Source organism: Mesoplodon bidens (assembly GCF_964165515.1).
Source record: "Mesoplodon bidens genome assembly, contig: HAP1_SCAFFOLD_34, whole genome shotgun sequence".
Taxonomy (NCBI): Eukaryota; Metazoa; Chordata; class Mammalia; order Artiodactyla; family Ziphiidae; genus Mesoplodon; species Mesoplodon bidens.
The window spans coordinates 4,095,960-4,119,013 of NW_027672207.1; positions in this window are offsets into that span (position 1 = coordinate 4,095,960).

The window sequence follows — 23,054 nt, forward strand, 5'->3', positions numbered from 1 at the left end:
GATGATGGAAGAGAAGAGGGAGAACCAATGAGAGAGTAGCTGTTAGGCATTTGGACGGGCATATGTCTCTCTACTTTCCCAGCAGGAAGAAGAATTAACCAAAGTCTCAGCCACCCACCGGGAAGCAATATAGGTCCTGAACCAAAATTTTGGACTTGCGTTCAGCTCACAAAAAACGGGTAGAATAATGGAGCTCAGGGGCACAGCAATTCACAAGCTGGCAGAGTAATAAAGGACAACTATCTACCAAAAATATGTTGAGGGAAGGCAAAGAGGTGGACTTGAAAGCGATGCAGAATAGCAAGAAAGAGATTTCAAGAGGTAAGCAGGAGTTGCCTGTAAAGCACAGGAAGAGGGGCACAAATTCCACAATGATGCACTTGGCCACAAAGGGCGTATGCATTTTCTCCTGAATATATTCAGGACAGAAGGCATACGCCCTTTTTGGCCAAGCAAGCAAGCGGGCAATGTAAATCTGTACTACAAAGAAGTATCTCTTCCCACAGTTCAAGAGGGACATCCACAAAATGTGTAAAAACCAGAAAGGCAAGATAGGCCCTGGGGAACAGGGAGCCTTTTTATGCTGAGGGGCAGGATGTAAACTGCCAACTGCCTCACTGGAGTAGTGCATTGCATTACCTAAAACAAGTAAACAACAGAGCTACAGAGCCAAGGGCACTTCCAGTCTAGGGAATATACTTTGGGAAAACTGAAAATCAATAAGACAGGTCCACCCCCAAATTTAGGGTTGAACTGCTTACAAGAACCTCAACTTGGGTACACCTTAAATATCCCAGGAAAAATAAAAAAGGTTCAAAAAATTGTGGCTCTTACGTATGATGGAATATCCCTCAGCCATGAAATCAATGTCATAAGACCAGTAGCAGCAATGTGAGTGGATTCAAGTACGATGAATCTAAGTGAAATAAGTCACACAGAAAAAGAAACTTATCATAAGATATCACTTATGAAGATCCTGTAAACATGGCTACACATGAACTGAGTTAGGAAAGAGAACAGTCTCACATTTAGAAAACACTCTTATGCATGCTTAAGGGGGAAGGAGAGGTGGGGTGATGCATAAAACCAGAGTTTGATATAAGCACAGGTACCGTTTCAAAAACCAAGTATGGAATAGGCAAGACCTACACCTTCCTCAGTGAAAGGTACTGAAAACCCCATATTTCCCACAGAGGAATATAACTGACTAGTAAGAATCTTAAAACCTATGTATTGATATGTCTCCGTAAGGGAATCAAGTGTGTCTAGACTGGCATAAACATGGCAGCGAGAATCAGCTCAAACCCACTATGAAATGGAATTTCAAAAACAAAACAAAAAAACAGGGAAATTCTTTACAATTCCTTCAGGGTCTCTGACGAAAGCTGGAATGACCCTATCTACAATGACAGCTGGATGTGGCAAAAGGCTGGACCCTTGGGACTGAGAGGATTGGTGAGATTGGGTGAGCAAATGCAGTCGCTTTAAAGAAATAATGCATGGCCCCCATTCCATGGGTCCCAACTCTCCAGGTTGAAGGGAATATTACTACAATTATAACATGTACGGGAGACCTAGGGTATGGACACACTGTGAATATGAATGTTTTCTATAACGCAACGAATAGTAAATCTCTTGGTGCTCCGGTTTGACTTTCCAACTGCTTTACTATCAATCTCCCAACTTGGAGAGACAGCCCCTTTAACCTCTTGGTTCGCACAGGTTGCCAATTTGGCAGATGATGGAAGTGAAGAGGGAGAACCAATGAGAGAGTAGCTGTTAGGCATTTGGATGGGCACATGTGACTCTAATTTCCCGTTGGGAAGAAGAATTAACCAAAGTCTCAGCCACCCACCGGGGACCAGTATAGGTTCTGAACCAAAATTTTCGACTTGCGTTCAGCTCACAAAATCGAGTTGAAACATGGAGCTCAGAAGCACAGCAATTCACAAACTAGCAGAGTAATAAAGGACAACTCTCGTCCAAAAATCTGTCGAGGGAAGGCATCGAGGCGGACTTGAAAGTGAGGCAGAATATCAGGAAACAGATTTCAAGAGGTACGCAGGAGTTGCCTGTAAAGGACAGGAAGAGGGGCACAACTTCGAAAATGTTGCACTTGGCTAAAAAGGGCGTATGCATTTTATTCTGAATATATTCGGGAGAAAATGCATACGCCCTTTTTGGCCAAGCAAGCAAGCAGGCAATGCAAATCTGCACTACAAAGAAGTATCACTTCCCACGTGTCTAAAGGGACATCCACAAAATTTGGAAAAACCAGAAAGGCAAGACAGGCCCTGCAGAACAGGGAACCTTGTTATGCTGATGGGCGGGATGCAAGTTGCCTACTGCCTCACTGGAAGTGTGCACTGTGTTCCCTAAAACAAGTAAACAACACAGCTACAGAGACAAGGGCACTTCCTGTCTAGAGAATATACCTATGAAAAACTGAAAATCAATAAGACAGATCCACCCCTAAATTTAGGGCTGCACTGCTTTCGAGAACCACCACTTGGGTACACCTTAAATATCCCAGGAAATATAAAAATGGTTCAAAAAATTGTGGTACTTTCGCACGATGGAATATCCCTCAGCCATGAAATCAATGTCATAATACCAGTAGCAGCAAAATGCGTGGATTCAGGTACGATGATTCTACGTGAAATAAGTCACTCAGAAAAAGAAACTTATCATAAGATATCACTTAGGAAGATACTGTGAACATAGCTACACATGAACTGAGTTAGGAAAGAGAACAGAGTCTCACATTTAGAAAACACTCTTATGCCTGCTTAAGGGGGAAGGAGAGGTGGGGTGATGCATAAAACCAGAGTTTTTATAAGCACAGGTACCTTTCCAAAAACCTACTATGGGATTGACAAGACCAAAACCTTCTTCAGTGAAAGGGACTCAAAACCCCATACTTCCCGCTGAGGAATATATCTGACAAGTAAGAATCTTAAAACCTATGTATTGATATGTCTCCATAAGGGAATCAAGTGTGTCTAGACTGGCATAAACATGGCAGCGAGAATCAGCCCAAACTCACTATAAAAAGGAATTTCAAAATCAAAACAAAAAACTGGGAAATTCTTTACAATTCCTTCAGGGTCCCTGATGAAACCTGGAATGACTCTAACTACAATGACAGCTGGATGTGGCATAAGGCTGGACACTTGGGACTGAGAGGATTGGTAAGATTGGGTGAGCAAATGCAGACCCTTTAAAGCAATAATGCATGGTACGCATTCCATGAGTCCCAACTCTCCAAGATGAAGGGGATATTACTACAGCTATAACATGTACGGGAAACCTAGGGAATGGACACACTGTGAATACGAAAGGTTTCTAAATGTCAACGAGTAGTCCCTCTCCTGGTGCTCTGGTTTGACTTTCCAACTGCTTTATTATCAATATCCCAACTTGGAGAGACAGCCCTTTAAACCTCCTGGTTCGCACAGGTTGCAAATTTGACAGAGGATGGAAGGGAAGAGGGGGAACCAATGAGAGGGTAGTTGTTAGGCATTAGGACGGGCACATCTGACTCTAATTTACCAGCAGGAAGAAGAATCAACCAAAGTCTCAGCCACCCAGCGGGAACCAGTATAGGTCCTGAACCAACATTATGGACTTGCGTTCAGCTCACAAAAACGAGTTGAAAAATGGAGCTCAGGGGCACAGCAATTCACAAACTGGCAGAGTAATAAAGTACAACTATCGTCCAAAAATCTGTTGAGGGAATGCTTCGAGGCAGATTTGAAAGTGAGGCAGAATAGCAGGAAACAGATTTCAGGAGGTACTCAGGAGTTGCCTGTAAAGCACAGGAAGAGGGGCACAACTTCGACAACAATGCACTTGGCCAAAAAGGGCGTATGCATTTTCTCCTGAATATATTCAGGACAGAACGCATATGCCCTTTTTGGCCAAGCAAGCAAGCGGGCAATGTAAATCTGTACTACAAAGAAGTATCTCTTCCCACAGGTCAAGAGGGACATCCACAAAATGTGTAAAAACCTGAAAGGCAAGATAGGCCCTGGGGAACAGGGAGCCTTGTTATGCTGATGGGCAGGATGTAAATTGCCAACTGCCTCACTGGAGTAGTGCATTGCGTTCCCTAAAACAAGTAAACAACAGAGCTACAGAGCCAAGGGCACTTCCAGTCTGGGGAATATACCTTGGGAAAACTGAAAAACAGTAAGACACAGCCACCCCCAAATATAGGTTTGAACTGCTTACAAGAACCTCAACTTGGGTACACCTTAAATATCCCAGGAACTATAAAAATGGTTCAAAAAATTGTGGCTCTTACGTATGATGGAATATCCCTCAGCCATGAAATCAATGTCATAAGACCAGTAGCAGCAATGTGAGTGGATTCAAGTACGATGAATCTAAGTGAAATATGTCACACAGAAAAAGAAACTTATCATAAGATATCACTTATGAAGATCCTGTAAACATGGCTACACATGAACTGAGTTAGGAAAGAGAACAGTCTCACATTTAGAAAACACTCTTATGCATGCTTAAGGGGGAAGGAGAGGTGGGGTGATGCATAAAACCAGAGTTTGATATAAGCACAGGTACCGTTTTAAAAACCAATATGGAATAGGCAAGACCTACACCTTCCTCAGTGAAAGGGACTCAAAACCCCATATTTCCCGCAGAGGAATATATCAGACTGGTAAGAATCTTAAAAACTATGTATTGATATGTCTCCGTAAGGGAATCAAGTGTGTCTAGACTGGCATAAACATGGCAGCGAGAATCAGCTCAAACCCACTATGAAAATGAATTTCAAAAACAAACAAACAAAAAAAACAGGGAAATTCTTTAGAATTCCTACAGGGTCTCTGACAAAACCTGGAATGACCCTATCTACAATGACAACTGCATGTGTCATAAGGCTGGACACTTGGCACTGAGAGGATTGGTGAGATTGGTTGAGCAAATGCAGACCATTTAAAGCAAAAATGCATGGCCCCAATTCCATGTGTCCCAACTCTCCAGGTTGAAGGGAATATTACTACAACTATAACATGTACGGTAAACCTAGGGAATGGACACACTGTGAATAAGAATGGTTTCTAAAACTCAACGAATAGTCCATCTCTTGGTGCTCCGGTTTGACTTTCCAACTGCTTTACTATCAAACTCCCAACTTGGAGAGACGGCCCCTTTAACCTCTTGGTTCGCACAGGTTGCCAATTTGGCAGATGATGGAAGAGAAGAGGGAGAACCAATGAGAGAGTAGCTGTTAGGCATTTGGACGGGCATATGTCTCTCTACTTTCCCAGCAGGAAGAAGAATTAACCAAAGTCTCAGCCACCCACCGGGAAGCAATATAGGTCCTGAACCAAAATTTTGGACTTGCGTTCAGCTCACAAAAAACGGGTAGAATAATGGAGCTCAGGGGCACAGCAATTCACAAGCTGGCAGAGTAATAAAGGACAACTATCTACCAAAAATATGTTGAGGGAAGGCAAAGAGGTGGACTTGAAAGCGATGCAGAATAGCAAGAAAGAGATTTCAAGAGGTAAGCAGGAGTTGCCTGTAAAGCACAGGAAGAGGGGCACAAATTCCACAATGATGCACTTGGCCACAAAGGGCGTATGCATTTTCTCCTGAATATATTCAGGACAGAAGGCATACGCCCTTTTTGGCCAAGCAAGCAAGCGGGCAATGTAAATCTGTACTACAAAGAAGTATCTCTTCCCACAGTTCAAGAGGGACATCCACAAAATGTGTAAAAACCAGAAAGGCAAGATAGGCCCTGGGGAACAGGGAGCCTTTTTATGCTGAGGGGCAGGATGTAAACTGCCAACTGCCTCACTGGAGTAGTGCATTGCATTACCTAAAACAAGTAAACAACAGAGCTACAGAGCCAAGGGCACTTCCAGTCTAGGGAATATACTTTGGGAAAACTGAAAATCAAAAAGACAGGTCCACCCCCAAATTTAGGGTTGAACTGCTTACAAGAACCTCAACTTGGGTACACCTTAAATATCCCAGGAAAAATAAAAAAGGTTCAAAAAATTGTGGCTCTTACGTATGATGGAATATCCCTCAGCCATGAAATCAATGTCATAAGACCAGTAGCAGCAATGTGAGTGGATTCAAGTACGATGAATCTAAGTGAAATAAGTCACACAGAAAAAGAAACTTATCATAAGATATCACTTATGAAGATCCTGTAAACATGGCTACACATGAACTGAGTTAGGAAAGAGAACAGTCTCACATTTAGAAAACACTCTTATGCATGCTTAAGGGGGAAGGAGAGGTGGGGTGATGCATAAAACCAGAGTTTGATATAAGCACAGGTACCGTTTCAAAAACCAAGTATGGAATAGGCAAGACCTACACCTTCCTCAGTGAAAGGTACTGAAAACCCCATATTTCCCACAGAGGAATATAACTGACTAGTAAGAATCTTAAAACCTATGTATTGATATGTCTCCGTAAGGGAATCAAGTGTGTCTAGACTGGCATAAACATGGCAGCGAGAATCAGCTCAAACCCACTATGAAATGGAATTTCAAAAACAAACAAACAAAAAAAACAGGGAAATTCTTTAGAATTCCTACAGGGTCTCTGACAAAACCTGGAATGACCCTATCTACAATGACAACTGCATGTGTCATAAGGCTGGACACTTGGCACTGAGAGGATTGGTGAGATTGGTTGAGCAAATGCAGACCATTTAAAGCAAAAATGCATGGCCCCAATTCCATGTGTCCCAACTCTCCAGGTTGAAGGGAATATTACTACAACTATAACATGTACGGTAAACCTAGGGAATGGACACACTGTGAATAAGAATGGTTTCTAAAACTCAACGAATAGTCCATCTCTTGGTGCTCCGGTTTGACTTTCCAACTGCTTTACTATCAAACTCCCAACTTGGAGAGACGGCCCCTTTAACCTCTTGGTTCGCACAGGTTGCCAATTTGGCAGATGATGGAAGAGAAGAGGGAGAACCAATGAGAGAGTAGCTGTTAGGCATTTGGACGGGCATATGTCTCTCTACTTTCCCAGCAGGAAGAAGAATTAACCAAAGTCTCAGCCACCCACCGGGAAGCAATATAGGTCCTGAACCAAAATTTTGGACTTGCGTTCAGCTCACAAAAAACGGGTAGAATAATGGAGCTCAGGGGCACAGCAATTCACAAGCTGGCAGAGTAATAAAGGACAACTATCTACCAAAAATATGTTGAGGGAAGGCAAAGAGGTGGACTTGAAAGCGATGCAGAATAGCAAGAAAGAGATTTCAAGAGGTAAGCAGGAGTTGCCTGTAAAGCACAGGAAGAGGGGCACAAATTCCACAATGATGCACTTGGCCACAAAGGGCGTATGCATTTTCTCCTGAATATATTCAGGACAGAAGGCATACGCCCTTTTTGGCCAAGCAAGCAAGCGGGCAATGTAAATCTGTACTACAAAGAAGTATCTCTTCCCACAGTTCAAGAGGGACATCCACAAAATGTGTAAAAACCAGAAAGGCAAGATAGGCCCTGGGGAACAGGGAGCCTTTTTATGCTGAGGGGCAGGATGTAAACTGCCAACTGCCTCACTGGAGTAGTGCATTGCATTACCTAAAACAAGTAAACAACAGAGCTACAGAGCCAAGGGCACTTCCAGTCTAGGGAATATACTTTGGGAAAACTGAAAATCAATAAGACAGGTCCACCCCCAAATTTAGGGTTGAACTGCTTACAAGAACCTCAACTTGGGTACACCTTAAATATCCCAGGAAAAATAAAAAAGGTTCAAAAAATTGTGGCTCTTACGTATGATGGAATATCCCTCAGCCATGAAATCAATGTCATAAGACCAGTAGCAGCAATGTGAGTGGATTCAAGTACGATGAATCTAAGTGAAATAAGTCACACAGAAAAAGAAACTTATCATAAGATATCACTTATGAAGATCCTGTAAACATGGCTACACATGAACTGAGTTAGGAAAGAGAACAGTCTCACATTTAGAAAACACTCTTATGCATGCTTAAGGGGGAAGGAGAGGTGGGGTGATGCATAAAACCAGAGTTTGATAAAAGCACAGGTACCGTTTCAAAAACCAAGTATGGAATAGGCAAGACCTACACCTTCCTCAGTGAAAGGTACTGAAAACCCCATATTTCCCACAGAGGAATATAACTGACTAGTAAGAATCTTAAAACCTATGTATTGATATGTCTCCGTAAGGGAATCAAGTGTGTCTAGACTGGCATAAACATGGCAGCGAGAATCAGCTCAAACCCACTATGAAATGGAATTTCAAAAACAAAACAAAAAAACAGGGAAATTCTTTACAATTCCTTCAGGGTCTCTGACGAAAGCTGGAATGACCCTATCTACAATGACAGCTGGATGTGGCAAAAGGCTGGACCCTTGGGACTGAGAGGATTGGTGAGATTGGGTGAGCAAATGCAGTCGCTTTAAAGAAATAATGCATGGCCCCCATTCCATGGGTCCCAACTCTCCAGGTTGAAGGGAATATTACTACAATTATAACATGTACGGGAGACCTAGGGTATGGACACACTGTGAATATGAATGTTTTCTATAACGCAACGAATAGTAAATCTCTTGGTGCTCCGGTTTGACTTTCCAACTGCTTTACTATCAATCTCCCAACTTGGAGAGACAGCCCCTTTAACCTCTTGGTTCGCACAGGTTGCCAATTTGGCAGATGATGGAAGTGAAGAGGGAGAACCAATGAGAGAGTAGCTGTTAGGCATTTGGATGGGCACATGTGACTCTAATTTCCCGTTGGGAAGAAGAATTAACCAAAGTCTCAGCCACCCACCGGGGACCAGTATAGGTTCTGAACCAAAATTTTCGACTTGCGTTCAGCTCACAAAATCGAGTTGAAACATGGAGCTCAGAAGCACAGCAATTCACAAACTAGCAGAGTAATAAAGGACAACTCTCGTCCAAAAATCTGTCGAGGGAAGGCATCGAGGCGGACTTGAAAGTGAGGCAGAATATCAGGAAACAGATTTCAAGAGGTACGCAGGAGTTGCCTGTAAAGGACAGGAAGAGGGGCACAACTTCGAAAATGTTGCACTTGGCTAAAAAGGGCGTATGCATTTTATTCTGAATATATTCGGGAGAAAATGCATACGCCCTTTTTGGCCAAGCAAGCAAGCAGGCAATGCAAATCTGCACTACAAAGAAGTATCACTTCCCACGTGTCTAAAGGGACATCCACAAAATTTGGAAAAACCAGAAAGGCAAGACAGGCCCTGCAGAACAGGGAACCTTGTTATGCTGATGGGCGGGATGCAAGTTGCCTACTGCCTCACTGGAAGTGTGCACTGTGTTCCCTAAAACAAGTAAACAACACAGCTACAGAGACAAGGGCACTTCCTGTCTAGAGAATATACCTATGAAAAACTGAAAATCAATAAGACAGATCCACCCCTAAATTTAGGGCTGCACTGCTTTCGAGAACCACCACTTGGGTACACCTTAAATATCCCAGGAAATATATAAATGGTTCAAAAAATTGTGGTACTTTCGCACGATGGAATATCCCTCAGCCATGAAATCAATGTCATAATACCAGTAGCAGCAAAATGCGTGGATTCAGGTACGATGATTCTACGTGAAATAAGTCACTCAGAAAAAGAAACTTATCATAAGATATCACTTAGGAAGATACTGTGAACATAGCTACACATGAACTGAGTTAGGAAAGAGAACAGAGTCTCACATTTAGAAAACACTCTTATGCCTGCTTAAGGGGGAAGGAGAGGTGGGGTGATGCATAAAACCAGAGTTTTTATAAGCACAGGTACCTTTCCAAAAACCTACTATGGGATTGACAAGACCAAAACCTTCTTCAGTGAAAGGGACTCAAAACCCCATACTTCCCGCTGAGGAATATATCTGACAAGTAAGAATCTTAAAACCTATGTATTGATATGTCTCCATAAGGGAATCAAGTGTGTCTAGACTGGCATAAACATGGCAGCGAGAATCAGCCCAAACTCACTATAAAAAGGAATTTCAAAATCAAAACAAAAAACTGGGAAATTCTTTACAATTCCTTCAGGGTCCCTGATGAAACCTGGAATGACTCTAACTACAATGACAGCTGGATGTGGCATAAGGCTGGACACTTGGGACTGAGAGGATTGGTAAGATTGGGTGAGCAAATGCAGACCCTTTAAAGCAATAATGCATGGTACGCATTCCATGAGTCCCAACTCTCCAAGATGAAGGGGATATTACTACAGCTATAACATGTACGGGAAACCTAGGGAATGGACACACTGTGAATACGAAAGGTTTCTAAATGTCAACGAGTAGTCCCTCTCCTGGTGCTCTGGTTTGACTTTCCAACTGCTTTATTATCAATATCCCAACTTGGAGAGACAGCCCTTTAAACCTCCTGGTTCGCACAGGTTGCAAATTTGACAGAGGATGGAAGGGAAGAGGGGGAACCAATGAGAGGGTAGTTGTTAGGCATTAGGACGGGCACATCTGACTCTAATTTACCAGCAGGAAGAAGAATCAACCAAAGTCTCAGCCACCCAGCGGGAACCAGTATAGGTCCTGAACCAACATTTTGGACTTGCGTTCAGCTCACAAAAACGAGTTGAAAAATGGAGCTCAGGGGCACAGCAATTCACAAACTGGCAGAGTAATAAAGTACAACTATCGTCCAAAAATCTGTTGAGGGAATGCTTCGAGGCAGATTTGAAAGTGAGGCAGAATAGCAGGAAACAGATTTCAGGAGGTACTCAGGAGTTGCCTGTAAAGCACAGGAAGAGGGGCACAACTTCGACAACAATGCACTTGGCCAAAAAGGGCGTATGCATTTTCTCCTGAATATATTCAGGACAGAACGCATATGCCCTTTTTGGCCAAGCAAGCAAGCGGGCAATGTAAATCTGTACTACAAAGAAGTATCTCTTCCCACAGGTCAAGAGGGACATCCACAAAATGTGTAAAAACCTGAAAGGCAAGATAGGCCCTGGGGAACAGGGAGCCTTGTTATGCTGATGGGCAGGATGTAAATTGCCAACTGCCTCACTGGAGTAGTGCATTGCGTTCCCTAAAACAAGTAAACAACAGAGCTACAGAGCCAAGGGCACTTCCAGTCTGGGGAATATACCTTGGGAAAACTGAAAAACAGTAAGACACAGCCACCCCCAAATATAGGTTTGAACTGCTTACAAGAACCTCAACTTGGGTACACCTTAAATATCCCAGGAACTATAAAAATGGTTCAAAAAATTGTGGCTCTTACGTATGATGGAATATCCCTCAGCCATGAAATCAATGTCATAAGACCAGTAGCAGCAATGTGAGTGGATTCAAGTACGATGAATCTAAGTGAAATATGTCACACAGAAAAAGAAACTTATCATAAGATATCACTTATGAAGATCCTGTAAACATGGCTACACATGAACTGAGTTAGGAAAGAGAACAGTCTCACATTTAGAAAACACTCTTATGCATGCTTAAGGGGGAAGGAGAGGTGGGGTGATGCATAAAACCAGAGTTTGATATAAGCACAGGTACCGTTTTAAAAACCAATATGGAATAGGCAAGACCTACACCTTCCTCAGTGAAAGGGACTCAAAACCCCATATTTCCCGCAGAGGAATATATCAGACTGGTAAGAATCTTAAAAACTATGTATTGATATGTCTCCGTAAGGGAATCAAGTGTGTCTAGACTGGCATAAACATGGCAGCGAGAATCAGCTCAAACCCACTATGAAAATGAATTTCAAAAACAAACAAACAAAAAAAACAGGGAAATTCTTTAGAATTCCTACAGGGTCTCTGACAAAACCTGGAATGACCCTATCTACAATGACAACTGCATGTGTCATAAGGCTGGACACTTGGCACTGAGAGGATTGGTGAGATTGGTTGAGCAAATGCAGACCATTTAAAGCAAAAATGCATGGCCCCAATTCCATGTGTCCCAACTCTCCAGGTTGAAGGGAATATTACTACAACTATAACATGTACGGTAAACCTAGGGAATGGACACACTGTGAATAAGAATGGTTTCTAAAACTCAACGAATAGTCCATCTCTTGGTGCTCCGGTTTGACTTTCCAACTGCTTTACTATCAAACTCCCAACTTGGAGAGACGGCCCCTTTAACCTCTTGGTTCGCACAGGTTGCCAATTTGGCAGATGATGGAAGAGAAGAGGGAGAACCAATGAGAGAGTAGCTGTTAGGCATTTGGACGGGCATATGTCTCTCTACTTTCCCAGCAGGAAGAAGAATTAACCAAAGTCTCAGCCACCCACCGGGAAGCAATATAGGTCCTGAACCAAAATTTTGGACTTGCGTTCAGCTCACAAAAAACGGGTAGAATAATGGAGCTCAGGGGCACAGCAATTCACAAGCTGGCAGAGTAATAAAGGACAACTATCTACCAAAAATATGTTGAGGGAAGGCAAAGAGGTGGACTTGAAAGCGATGCAGAATAGCAAGAAAGAGATTTCAAGAGGTAAGCAGGAGTTGCCTGTAAAGCACAGGAAGAGGGGCACAAATTCCACAATGATGCACTTGGCCACAAAGGGCGTATGCATTTTCTCCTGAATATATTCAGGACAGAAGGCATACGCCCTTTTTGGCCAAGCAAGCAAGCGGGCAATGTAAATCTGTACTACAAAGAAGTATCTCTTCCCACAGTTCAAGAGGGACATCCACAAAATGTGTAAAAACCAGAAAGGCAAGATAGGCCCTGGGGAACAGGGAGCCTTTTTATGCTGAGGGGCAGGATGTAAACTGCCAACTGCCTCACTGGAGTAGTGCATTGCATTACCTAAAACAAGTAAACAACAGAGCTACAGAGCCAAGGGCACTTCCAGTCTAGGGAATATACTTTGGGAAAACTGAAAATCAATAAGACAGGTCCACCCCCAAATTTAGGGTTGAACTGCTTACAAGAACCTCAACTTGGGTACACCTTAAATATCCCAGGAAAAATAAAAAAGGTTCAAAAAATTGTGGCTCTTACGTATGATGGAATATCCCTCAGCCATGAAATCAATGTCATAAGACCAGTAGCAGCAATGTGAGTGGATTCAAGTACGATGAATCTAAGTGAAATAAGTCACACAGAAAAAGAAACTTATCATAAGATATCACTTATGAAGATCCTGTAAACATGGCTACACATGAACTGAGTTAGGAAAGAGAACAGTCTCACATTTAGAAAACACTCTTATGCATGCTTAAGGGGGAAGGAGAGGTGGGGTGATGCATAAAACCAGAGTTTGATATAAGCACAGGTACCGTTTCAAAAACCAAGTATGGAATAGGCAAGACCTACACCTTCCTCAGTGAAAGGTACTGAAAACCCCATATTTCCCACAGAGGAATATAACTGACTAGTAAGAATCTTAAAACCTATGTATTGATATGTCTCCGTAAGGGAATCAAGTGTGTCTAGACTGGCATAAACATGGCAGCGAGAATCAGCTCAAACCCACTATGAAATGGAATTTCAAAAACAAAACAAAAAAACAGGGAAATTCTTTACAATTCCTTCAGGGTCTCTGACGAAAGCTGGAATGACCCTATCTACAATGACAGCTGGATGTGGCAAAAGGCTGGACCCTTGGGACTGAGAGGATTGGTGAGATTGGGTGAGCAAATGCAGTCGCTTTAAAGAAATAATGCATGGCCCCCATTCCATGGGTCCCAACTCTCCAGGTTGAAGGGAATATTACTACAATTATAACATGTACGGGAGACCTAGGGTATGGACACACTGTGAATATGAATGTTTTCTATAACGCAACGAATAGTAAATCTCTTGGTGCTCCGGTTTGACTTTCCAACTGCTTTACTATCAATCTCCCAACTTGGAGAGACAGCCCCTTTAACCTCTTGGTTCGCACAGGTTGCCAATTTGGCAGATGATGGAAGTGAAGAGGGAGAACCAATGAGAGAGTAGCTGTTAGGCATTTGGATGGGCACATGTGACTCTAATTTCCCGTTGGGAAGAAGAATTAACCAAAGTCTCAGCCACCCACCGGGGACCAGTATAGGTTCTGAACCAAAATTTTCGACTTGCGTTCAGCTCACAAAATCGAGTTGAAACATGGAGCTCAGAAGCACAGCAATTCACAAACTAGCAGAGTAATAAAGGACAACTCTCGTCCAAAAATCTGTCGAGGGAAGGCATCGAGGCGGACTTGAAAGTGAGGCAGAATATCAGGAAACAGATTTCAAGAGGTACGCAGGAGTTGCCTGTAAAGGACAGGAAGAGGGGCACAACTTCGAAAATGTTGCACTTGGCTAAAAAGGGCGTATGCATTTTATTCTGAATATATTCGGGAGAAAATGCATACACCCTTTTTGGCCAAGCAAGCAAGCAGGCAATGCAAATCTGCACTACAAAGAAGTATCACTTCCCACGTGTCTAAAGGGACATCCACAAAATTTGGAAAAACCAGAAAGGCAAGACAGGCCCTGCAGAACAGGGAACCTTGTTATGCTGATGGGCGGGATGCAAGTTGCCTACTGCCTCACTGGAAGTGTGCACTGTGTTCCCTAAAACAAGTAAACAACACAGCTACAGAGACAAGGGCACTTCCTGTCTAGAGAATATACCTATGAAAAACTGAAAATCAATAAGACAGATCCACCCCTAAATTTAGGGCTGCACTGCTTTCGAGAACCACCACTTGGGTACACCTTAAATATCCCAGGAAATATAAAAATGGTTCAAAAAATTGTGGTACTTTCGCACGATGGAATATCCCTCAGCCATGAAATCAATGTCATAATACCAGTAGCAGCAAAATGCGTGGATTCAGGTACGATGATTCTACGTGAAATAAGTCACTCAGAAAAAGAAACTTATCATAAGATATCACTTAGGAAGATACTGTGAACATAGCTACACATGAACTGAGTTAGGAAAGAGAACAGAGTCTCACATTTAGAAAACACTCTTATGCCTGCTTAAGGGGGAAGGAGAGGTGGGGTGATGCATAAAACCAGAGTTTTTATAAGCACAGGTACCTTTCCAAAAACCTACTATGGGATTGACAAGACCAAAACCTTCTTCAGTGAAAGGGACTCAAAACCCCATACTTCCCGCTGAGGAATATATCTGACAAGTAAGAATCTTAAAACCTATGTATTGATATGTCTCCATAAGGGAATCAAGTGTGTCTAGACTGGCATAAACATGGCAGCGAGAATCAGCCCAAACTCACTATAAAAAGGAATTTCAAAATCAAAACAAAAAACTGGGAAATTCTTTACAATTCCTTCAGGGTCCCTGATGAAACCTGGAATGACTCTAACTACAATGACAGCTGGATGTGGCATAAGGCTGGACACTTGGGACTGAGAGGATTGGTAAGATTGGGTGAGCAAATGCAGACCCTTTAAAGCAATAATGCATGGTACGCATTCCATGAGTCCCAACTCTCCAAGATGAAGGGGATATTACTACAGCTATAACATGTACGGGAAACCTAGGGAATGGACACACTGTGAATACGAAAGGTTTCTAAATGTCAACGAGTAGTCCCTCTCCTGGTGCTCTGGTTTGACTTTCCAACTGCTTTATTATCAATATCCCAACTTGGAGAGACAGCCCTTTAAACCTCCTGGTTCGCACAGGTTGCAAATTTGACAGAGGATGGAAGGGAAGAGGGGGAACCAATGAGAGGGTAGTTGTTAGGCATTAGGACGGGCACATCTGACTCTAATTTACCAGCAGGAAGAAGAATCAACCAAAGTCTCAGCCACCCAGCGGGAACCAGTATAGGTCCTGAACCAACATTTTGGACTTGCGTTCAGCTCACAAAAACGAGTTGAAAAATGGAGCTCAGGGGCACAGCAATTCACAAACTGGCAGAGTAATAAAGTACAACTATCGTCCAAAAATCTGTTGAGGGAATGCTTCGAGGCAGATTTGAAAGTGAGGCAGAATAGCAGGAAACAGATTTCAGGAGGTACTCAGGAGTTGCCTGTAAAGCACAGGAAGAGGGGCACAACTTCGACAACAATGCACTTGGCCAAAAAGGGCGTATGCATTTTCTCCTGAATATATTCAGGACAGAACGCATATGCCCTTTTTGGCCAAGCAAGCAAGCGGGCAATGTAAATCTGTACTACAAAGAAGTATCTCTTCCCACAGGTCAAGAGGGACATCCACAAAATGTGTAAAAACCTGAAAGGCAAGATAGGCCCTGGGGAACAGGGAGCCTTGTTATGCTGATGGGCAGGATGTAAATTGCCAACTGCCTCACTGGAGTAGTGCATTGCGTTCCCTAAAACAAGTAAACAACAGAGCTACAGAGCCAAGGGCACTTCCAGTCTGGGGAATATACCTTGGGAAAACTGAAAAACAGTAAGACACAGCCACCCCCAAATATAGGTTTGAACTGCTTACAAGAACCTCAACTTGGGTACACCTTAAATATCCCAGGAACTATAAAAATGGTTCAAAAAATTGTGGCTCTTACGTATGATGGAATATCCCTCAGCCATGAAATCAATGTCATAAGACCAGTAGCAGCAATGTGAGTGGATTCAAGTACGATGAATCTAAGTGAAATATGTCACACAGAAAAAGAAACTTATCATAAGATATCACTTATGAAGATCCTGTAAACATGGCTACACATGAACTGAGTTAGGAAAGAGAACAGTCTCACATTTAGAAAACACTCTTATGCATGCTTAAGGGGGAAGGAGAGGTGGGGTGATGCATAAAACCAGAGTTTGATATAAGCACAGGTACCGTTTTAAAAACCAATATGGAATAGGCAAGACCTACACCTTCCTCAGTGAAAGGGACTCAAAACCCCATATTTCCCGCAGAGGAATATATCAGACTGGTAAGAATCTTAAAAACTATGTATTGATATGTCTCCATAAGGGAATCAAGTGTGTCTAGACTGGCATAAACATGGCAGCGAGAATCAGCTCAAACCCACTATGAAAATGAATTTCAAAAACAAACAAACAAAAAAAAAACAGGGAAATTCTTTAGAATTCCTACAGGGTCTCTGACGAAACCTGGAATGACCCTATCTACAATGACAACTGCATGTGTCATAAGGCTGGACACTTGGCACTGAGAGGATTGGTGAGATTGGTTGAGCAAATGCAGACCATTTAAAGCAAAAATGCATGGCCCCAATTCCATGTGTCCCAACTCTCCAGGTTGAAGGGAATATTACTACAATTATAACATGTACGGTAAACCTAGGGAATGGACACACTGTGAATAAGAATGGTTTCTAAAACTCAACGAATAGTCCATCTCTTGGTGCTCCGGTTTGACTTTCCAACTGCTTTACTATCAAACTCCCAACTTGGAGAGACGGCCCCTTTAACCTCTTGGTTCGCACAGGTTGCCAATTTGGCAGATGATGGAAGAGAAGAGGGAGAACCAATGAGAGAGTAGCTGTTAGGCATTTGGACGGGCACATGTGACTCTAATTTCCCGGCGGGACGAAGAATTAATCAAAGTCTCAGGCACCCAATGGGGACCAGTATAGGTCCTGAACCAAAACTTTGGACTTGCGTTCAGCTCACAAAAACGAGTTGATTAATGGAGTTCAGGGGCACAGCAATTCACAAACTGGAAGTGTAATAAAGAACAACTATCGTCCAAAAATCTGTTGAGGGAATACATCGAGGCGGACTTGAAAGTGAGGCAGAATAGCAGGAAACAGATTTCATGAGGTACGCAGGAGTTTCCTGTAAAGGACAGGAAGAGGGGTACAACTTCGAACATGTTGCACTTGGCAAAAAAGGGCGTATGCATTTTATCCTGAATATATTGAGGAGAAAACGCATACGCCCTTTTTGGCCAAGCAAGCAAGCAGGCAATGCAAATCTGCTCTACAAAGAAGTATCACTTCCCACCTGTCAAAAGGGACATCCACAACATGTGTAAAAACCAGAAAGGCAAGACAGGCCCTGCAGAACAGGGAACCTTGTTATGCTGATGGGCTGGATGTAAGTTGCCTACTGCCTCACTGGAAGTGTGCACTGTATTCCCTAAAACAAGTAAACAACAGAGCTACAGAGCCAAGGGAATTCCAGTCTAGAGAATATACCTTTGGAAAACTGAAAATCAATAAGACAGATCCACCCCTAAATTTAGGGCTGCACTGCTTACAAGAACCTCAACTTGGGTACACCTTAAATATCCCAGGAAATATAAAAATGGTTCAAAAAATTGTGGTACTTACGCATGATGGAATATCCCTCAGCCATGAAATCAATGTCATAATACCAGTAGCAGCAAAATGCGTGGATTCAGGTACGATGATTCTACGTGAAATAAGTCACACAGAAAAAGAAACTTATCATAAGATATCACTTAGGAAGATCCTGTAAACATACCTACACATGAACTGAGTTAGGAAAGAGAACAGAGTCTCACATTTAGAAAACACTCTTATCCCTGCTTAAGGGTGAAGGAGAGGTGGGGTGATGCATAAAACCAGAGTTTGATATAAGCACAGGTACCGTTCCAAAAACCAACTATGGGATAGACAAGACCAACACCTTCCTCAGTGAAAGGGACACAAAACCCCATACTTCCCGCAGAGGTATATATCTGACAAGTAAGGATCTTAAAACCTATGTATTGATATGTCTCCATAAGGGAATCAAGTGTGTCTAGACTGGCATAAACATGGCAGCGAGAATCAGCCTAAACCCACTATAAAAAGGAATTTCAAAAACAAACCAAAAAAACATGGAAATTCTTTACAATTCCTTCAAGGTCCCTGATGAAACCTGGAATGACCCTAACTACAATGACAGCTGGATGTGGCATAAGGCTGGACACTTGGGACACAGAGGATTGGTGAGATTGGGTGAGCAAATGCAGACCCTTTAAAGAAATAATGCATGGCACGCATTCCATGGGTCCCAACTCTTCAGGTTGAACGGAATATTATAGAGCTATATCATGTACGGGAAACCTAGAGAATGGACACACTGTGAATACGAAAGGTTTCTAAATCTCAACGAGTAGTCCCTCTCCTGGTGCTCTGGTTTGACTTACCAACTTCTTTATTATCAATATCCCAACTTGGAGAGACAGCCCCTTTAACCTCCTGGTTCGCACAGGTTGCCGATTTGGAAGAGGATGGAAGGGAAGAGGGAGAACCAATGAGAGAGTAGTTGTTAGGCATTTGGACGGGCACATGTGACTCTAATGTACCGGCAGGAAGAAGAATTAACCAAAGTCTCAGTCACCCACCAGGAACAAGTATAGGTCCTGAACCAACATTTTGGACTTGCGTTCCGCTCACAAAAACGAGTTAAAAAATGGAGCTCAGGGTCACAGCAATTCACAAACCGGCAGAGTAATAAAGACAACTATCGTCCAAAAATCTGTTGAGGGAATGCTTCGAGGCAGATTTGAAAGTGAGGCAGAATAGCAGGAACCAGATTTCAGGAGGTACGCAGGAGTTGCCAGTAAAGCACATGAAGAGGGGCACAACTTCGACAACAATGCACTTGGCCAAAAAGGGCGAATGCATTTTCTCCTGAATATATTCAGGAGAAAACGCATACGCCCTTTTTGGCCAAGCAAGCAATCGGGCAATGTAAATCTCTACTACAAACAAGTATCTCTTCCCACAGGTCCAGAGGGACATCCACAAAATGTGTAAAAACCAGAAAGGCAAGATAGGCCCTGGAGAACAGGGAGCCTTGTTATGCTGATGGGCAGGATGTATATTGCCAACTGCCTCACCGGAGGAGTGCATTGCGTTCCCTAAAACAAGTAAACAACAGAGCTACAGAGCCAAGGGCACTTCCAGTCTAGGGAATATACCTTGGGAAAACTGAAAACCAATAAGAGAGATGCACCCCCAAATTTACGGTTGAACTGCTTACAAGAACCTCAACTTGGGTACACCTTAAATATCCCAGGAAATATAAAAATGTTTCAAAAAATTGTGGCTCTTACGTATGATGGAATATCCCTCAGCCATGAAATCAATGTCAAAAGACCAGTAGCAGCAATGTGAGTGGATTCAAGTACGATGATTCTAAGTGAAATAAGTCACACAGAAAAAGAAACATCATAAGATATCACTTAGGAAGATACTGTGAACATAGCTACACATGAACTGAGTTAGGAAAGAGAACAGTGTCTCACAGTTAGAAAACACTCTTATGCCTGCTTAAGGGGGAAGGAGAAGTGGGATGATGCATAAAACCAGAGTTTGATATAAGCACTGGTACCGTTCTAAAAACCAACTATAGGATAGACAAGACCAACATCTTCCTCAGTGAAAGGGACTCAAAACCCCATATTTCCCGCAGAGGAATATATCTGACTAGTAAGAATCTTAAAACCTATGTATTGATATGTCTCCGTAAATGAAACAAGTGTGTCTAGACTGGAATAAACATGGCAGCGAGAATCAGCCCAAACCCAATATAAAAAGGAATTTCAAAAACAAAACAGAAAACAGGGAAATTCTTTAAAATTACTTCAGTGTCCCTGACGAAACCTGGAATGACCTTATCTACAATGACACCTGGATGTGGCATAAGGCTGGACACTTGGAACTGAGAGGACTGGTGAGATTGGGTGAGCAAATGCAAACCGTTTAAAGCAATAATGCATGACACGCATTTCATGGGTCCCAACTCTCCAGGTTGAAGGGAATATTACTACAGCTATAACGTGTACGGGAAACCTAGAGAATGGACACACTCTGAATACGAAAGGTTTCTAAATCTCAATGAGTAGTCCCTCTCCTGATGCTCTGGTTTGACTTTCCACCTGCTTTATTATCAATATCCAAACTTGGAGAGACAGCCCCTTTAACTTCCTGGTTCGTACAGGTTGCCAATTTGGCAGAGGATGGAAGGAAAGAGGGAGAACCAATGAGAGAGTAGTTGTTAGGCATTTGGACGGGCACATCTGACTTTAATTTACCGGCAGGAAGAAGAATTAACCAAAGTCTCAGCCACCCACCGGGTACCAGTATGGGTCCTGAACTAAATTTTTGGACTTGTGTGCAGCTCACAAAAAACGAGTTTATAAATGGAGCTCAGGGGCACAGCAATTCACAAACTGGCAGAGTAATACAGGACAACTATTGTCCAAAAATCAGTTGAGGGAAGTCAACGAGGCCGACATGAAAGAGAGGCACAATAGCAGGAAACACAATTCAAGAGGTGCGTTGGATTTTCCTGTAAAGCACAGGAAGAGGGGCACAACTTCGACAATGATGTACTTGGCCAAAAAGGGGATATGCGTTTTCTCCTGAATATATTCAGGAGAAAACGCATACGCCCATTTTGGCCATGCAAGGAAGCGGGCAATGCAAATCTGCACAATAAAGAAGTATCACTTCCCACCGGTCAAAAGGGACATCCACAAAATGCGTAAAAACCAGAAATGCAAGACCGGCCCTGGAGAACAGGGAGCCTTGTTATGCTGATGGGCGAGATGTAAATTGCCAACTGCCTCACTGGAGGTGTGCATTGTGTTCCCTAAAACAAGTAAACATCAGAGCTACAGAGCCAAGGGCACTTCCAGGCTAGGGAATATACCTTGGGGAAACAGAAAATCCATAAGACAGAGCCATCCCAAAATTTAGGGCTGCACTGCTTAGAAGAAACTCAACTTGGGTACACCTTAAATATCCCAGGAAATATAAAAATGGTTCAAAAATTGTGGTACTTACGTATGATGGAATATCCCTCAGCTATGAAATCAAATTCATAAGACCCGTAGAAGCAAAGTGAGTGGATTCAGGTACGATGATTCTAAGTGAAATAAGTCACACAGAAAAAGAAACTTATCATAAGATATCACTTATGAAGTCTCTGTAAACATGGCTACACATGAACTGAGTTAGGAAAGAGAACAGAGTCTCACATAGAGAAAACACTCTTATGCCTGCTTAAGGGGGAAGGAGAGGTAGGGTGATGCATAAAACCAGAGTTTGATATAAGCACAGGTACCGTTCCAAAAACCAAATATGGAATAGACAAGAACTACGCCTTCCTCAGTGAAAGGAACTCAAAACCCCATATTTCCCGCAGAGGAATATATCTGACTAGTAAGAATCTTAAAACCTATGTAATGATATATCCCCGTAAGGGAATCAAGTGTGTCTAGACTGGCATAAACATGGCAGCGAGAATCAGCCCAAACCCACTATAAAAATGAATTTCAAAAACAAAACAAAAAAACAGGGAAATCCTTTACAAATCCTTCAGGGTCTCTGATGAAACCTGGAGTGACCATATCTACAATGAAACCTGGATGTGGCATAAGGCTGGACACTTGGGACTGAGAGGATTGGTGAGATTGGGTGAGCAAATGCAGTCGCTTTAAAGCAATAATGCATGGCCCCCATTCCATGGGTCCCAACTCTCCAGGTTGAAAGGAATATTACTACAGCTATAATATGTACGGGAAACCTAGAGAATGGACACACTGTGAATACGAAAGGTTTCTAAGACTCAACGAATAGTCCCACTCGTGGTGCTCCGGTTTGACATTCCAACTGCTTTACTATCAATCTCCCAACTTGGTGAGACAGCCCCTTTAACCTCCTGGTTCGCACAGGTTGTCAATTTGGCAGCGTATGGAAGGGATGAGGGAGAACCAATGAGAGAGTAGCTGTTAGGCATTTGGAAGGGCTCATGTCACTCTAATTTCCCGGCAGGAAGAAGAATTAACCAAAGTCTAAGCCACACACCGGGAACCAGTATACGTCCTAAACCAAAATTTTGGACTTGCGTTCAGCTCACTAAAAACGAGTTGAAGTATGGAGCTCAGGGGCACAGCAATTCACAAACTGACAGAGTAATAAAGGACAACTATCGTCCAAAAATCTGTTGAAGAAAGGCAACGAGGAGGACTTCAAACCGAGGCAGAATAGCAGGAAACAGATTTCAAGAGGTACATTGGAATCACCTGTAAAGCACAGGAAGAGGGGCACAACTTCGACAATGATGCACTTGGCCAAAAAGGGCATATTCATTTTCTCATGAATATATTCAGGATAAAACACATTCGCCCTTTTTGGCCAAGCAAGCAAGCGGGCA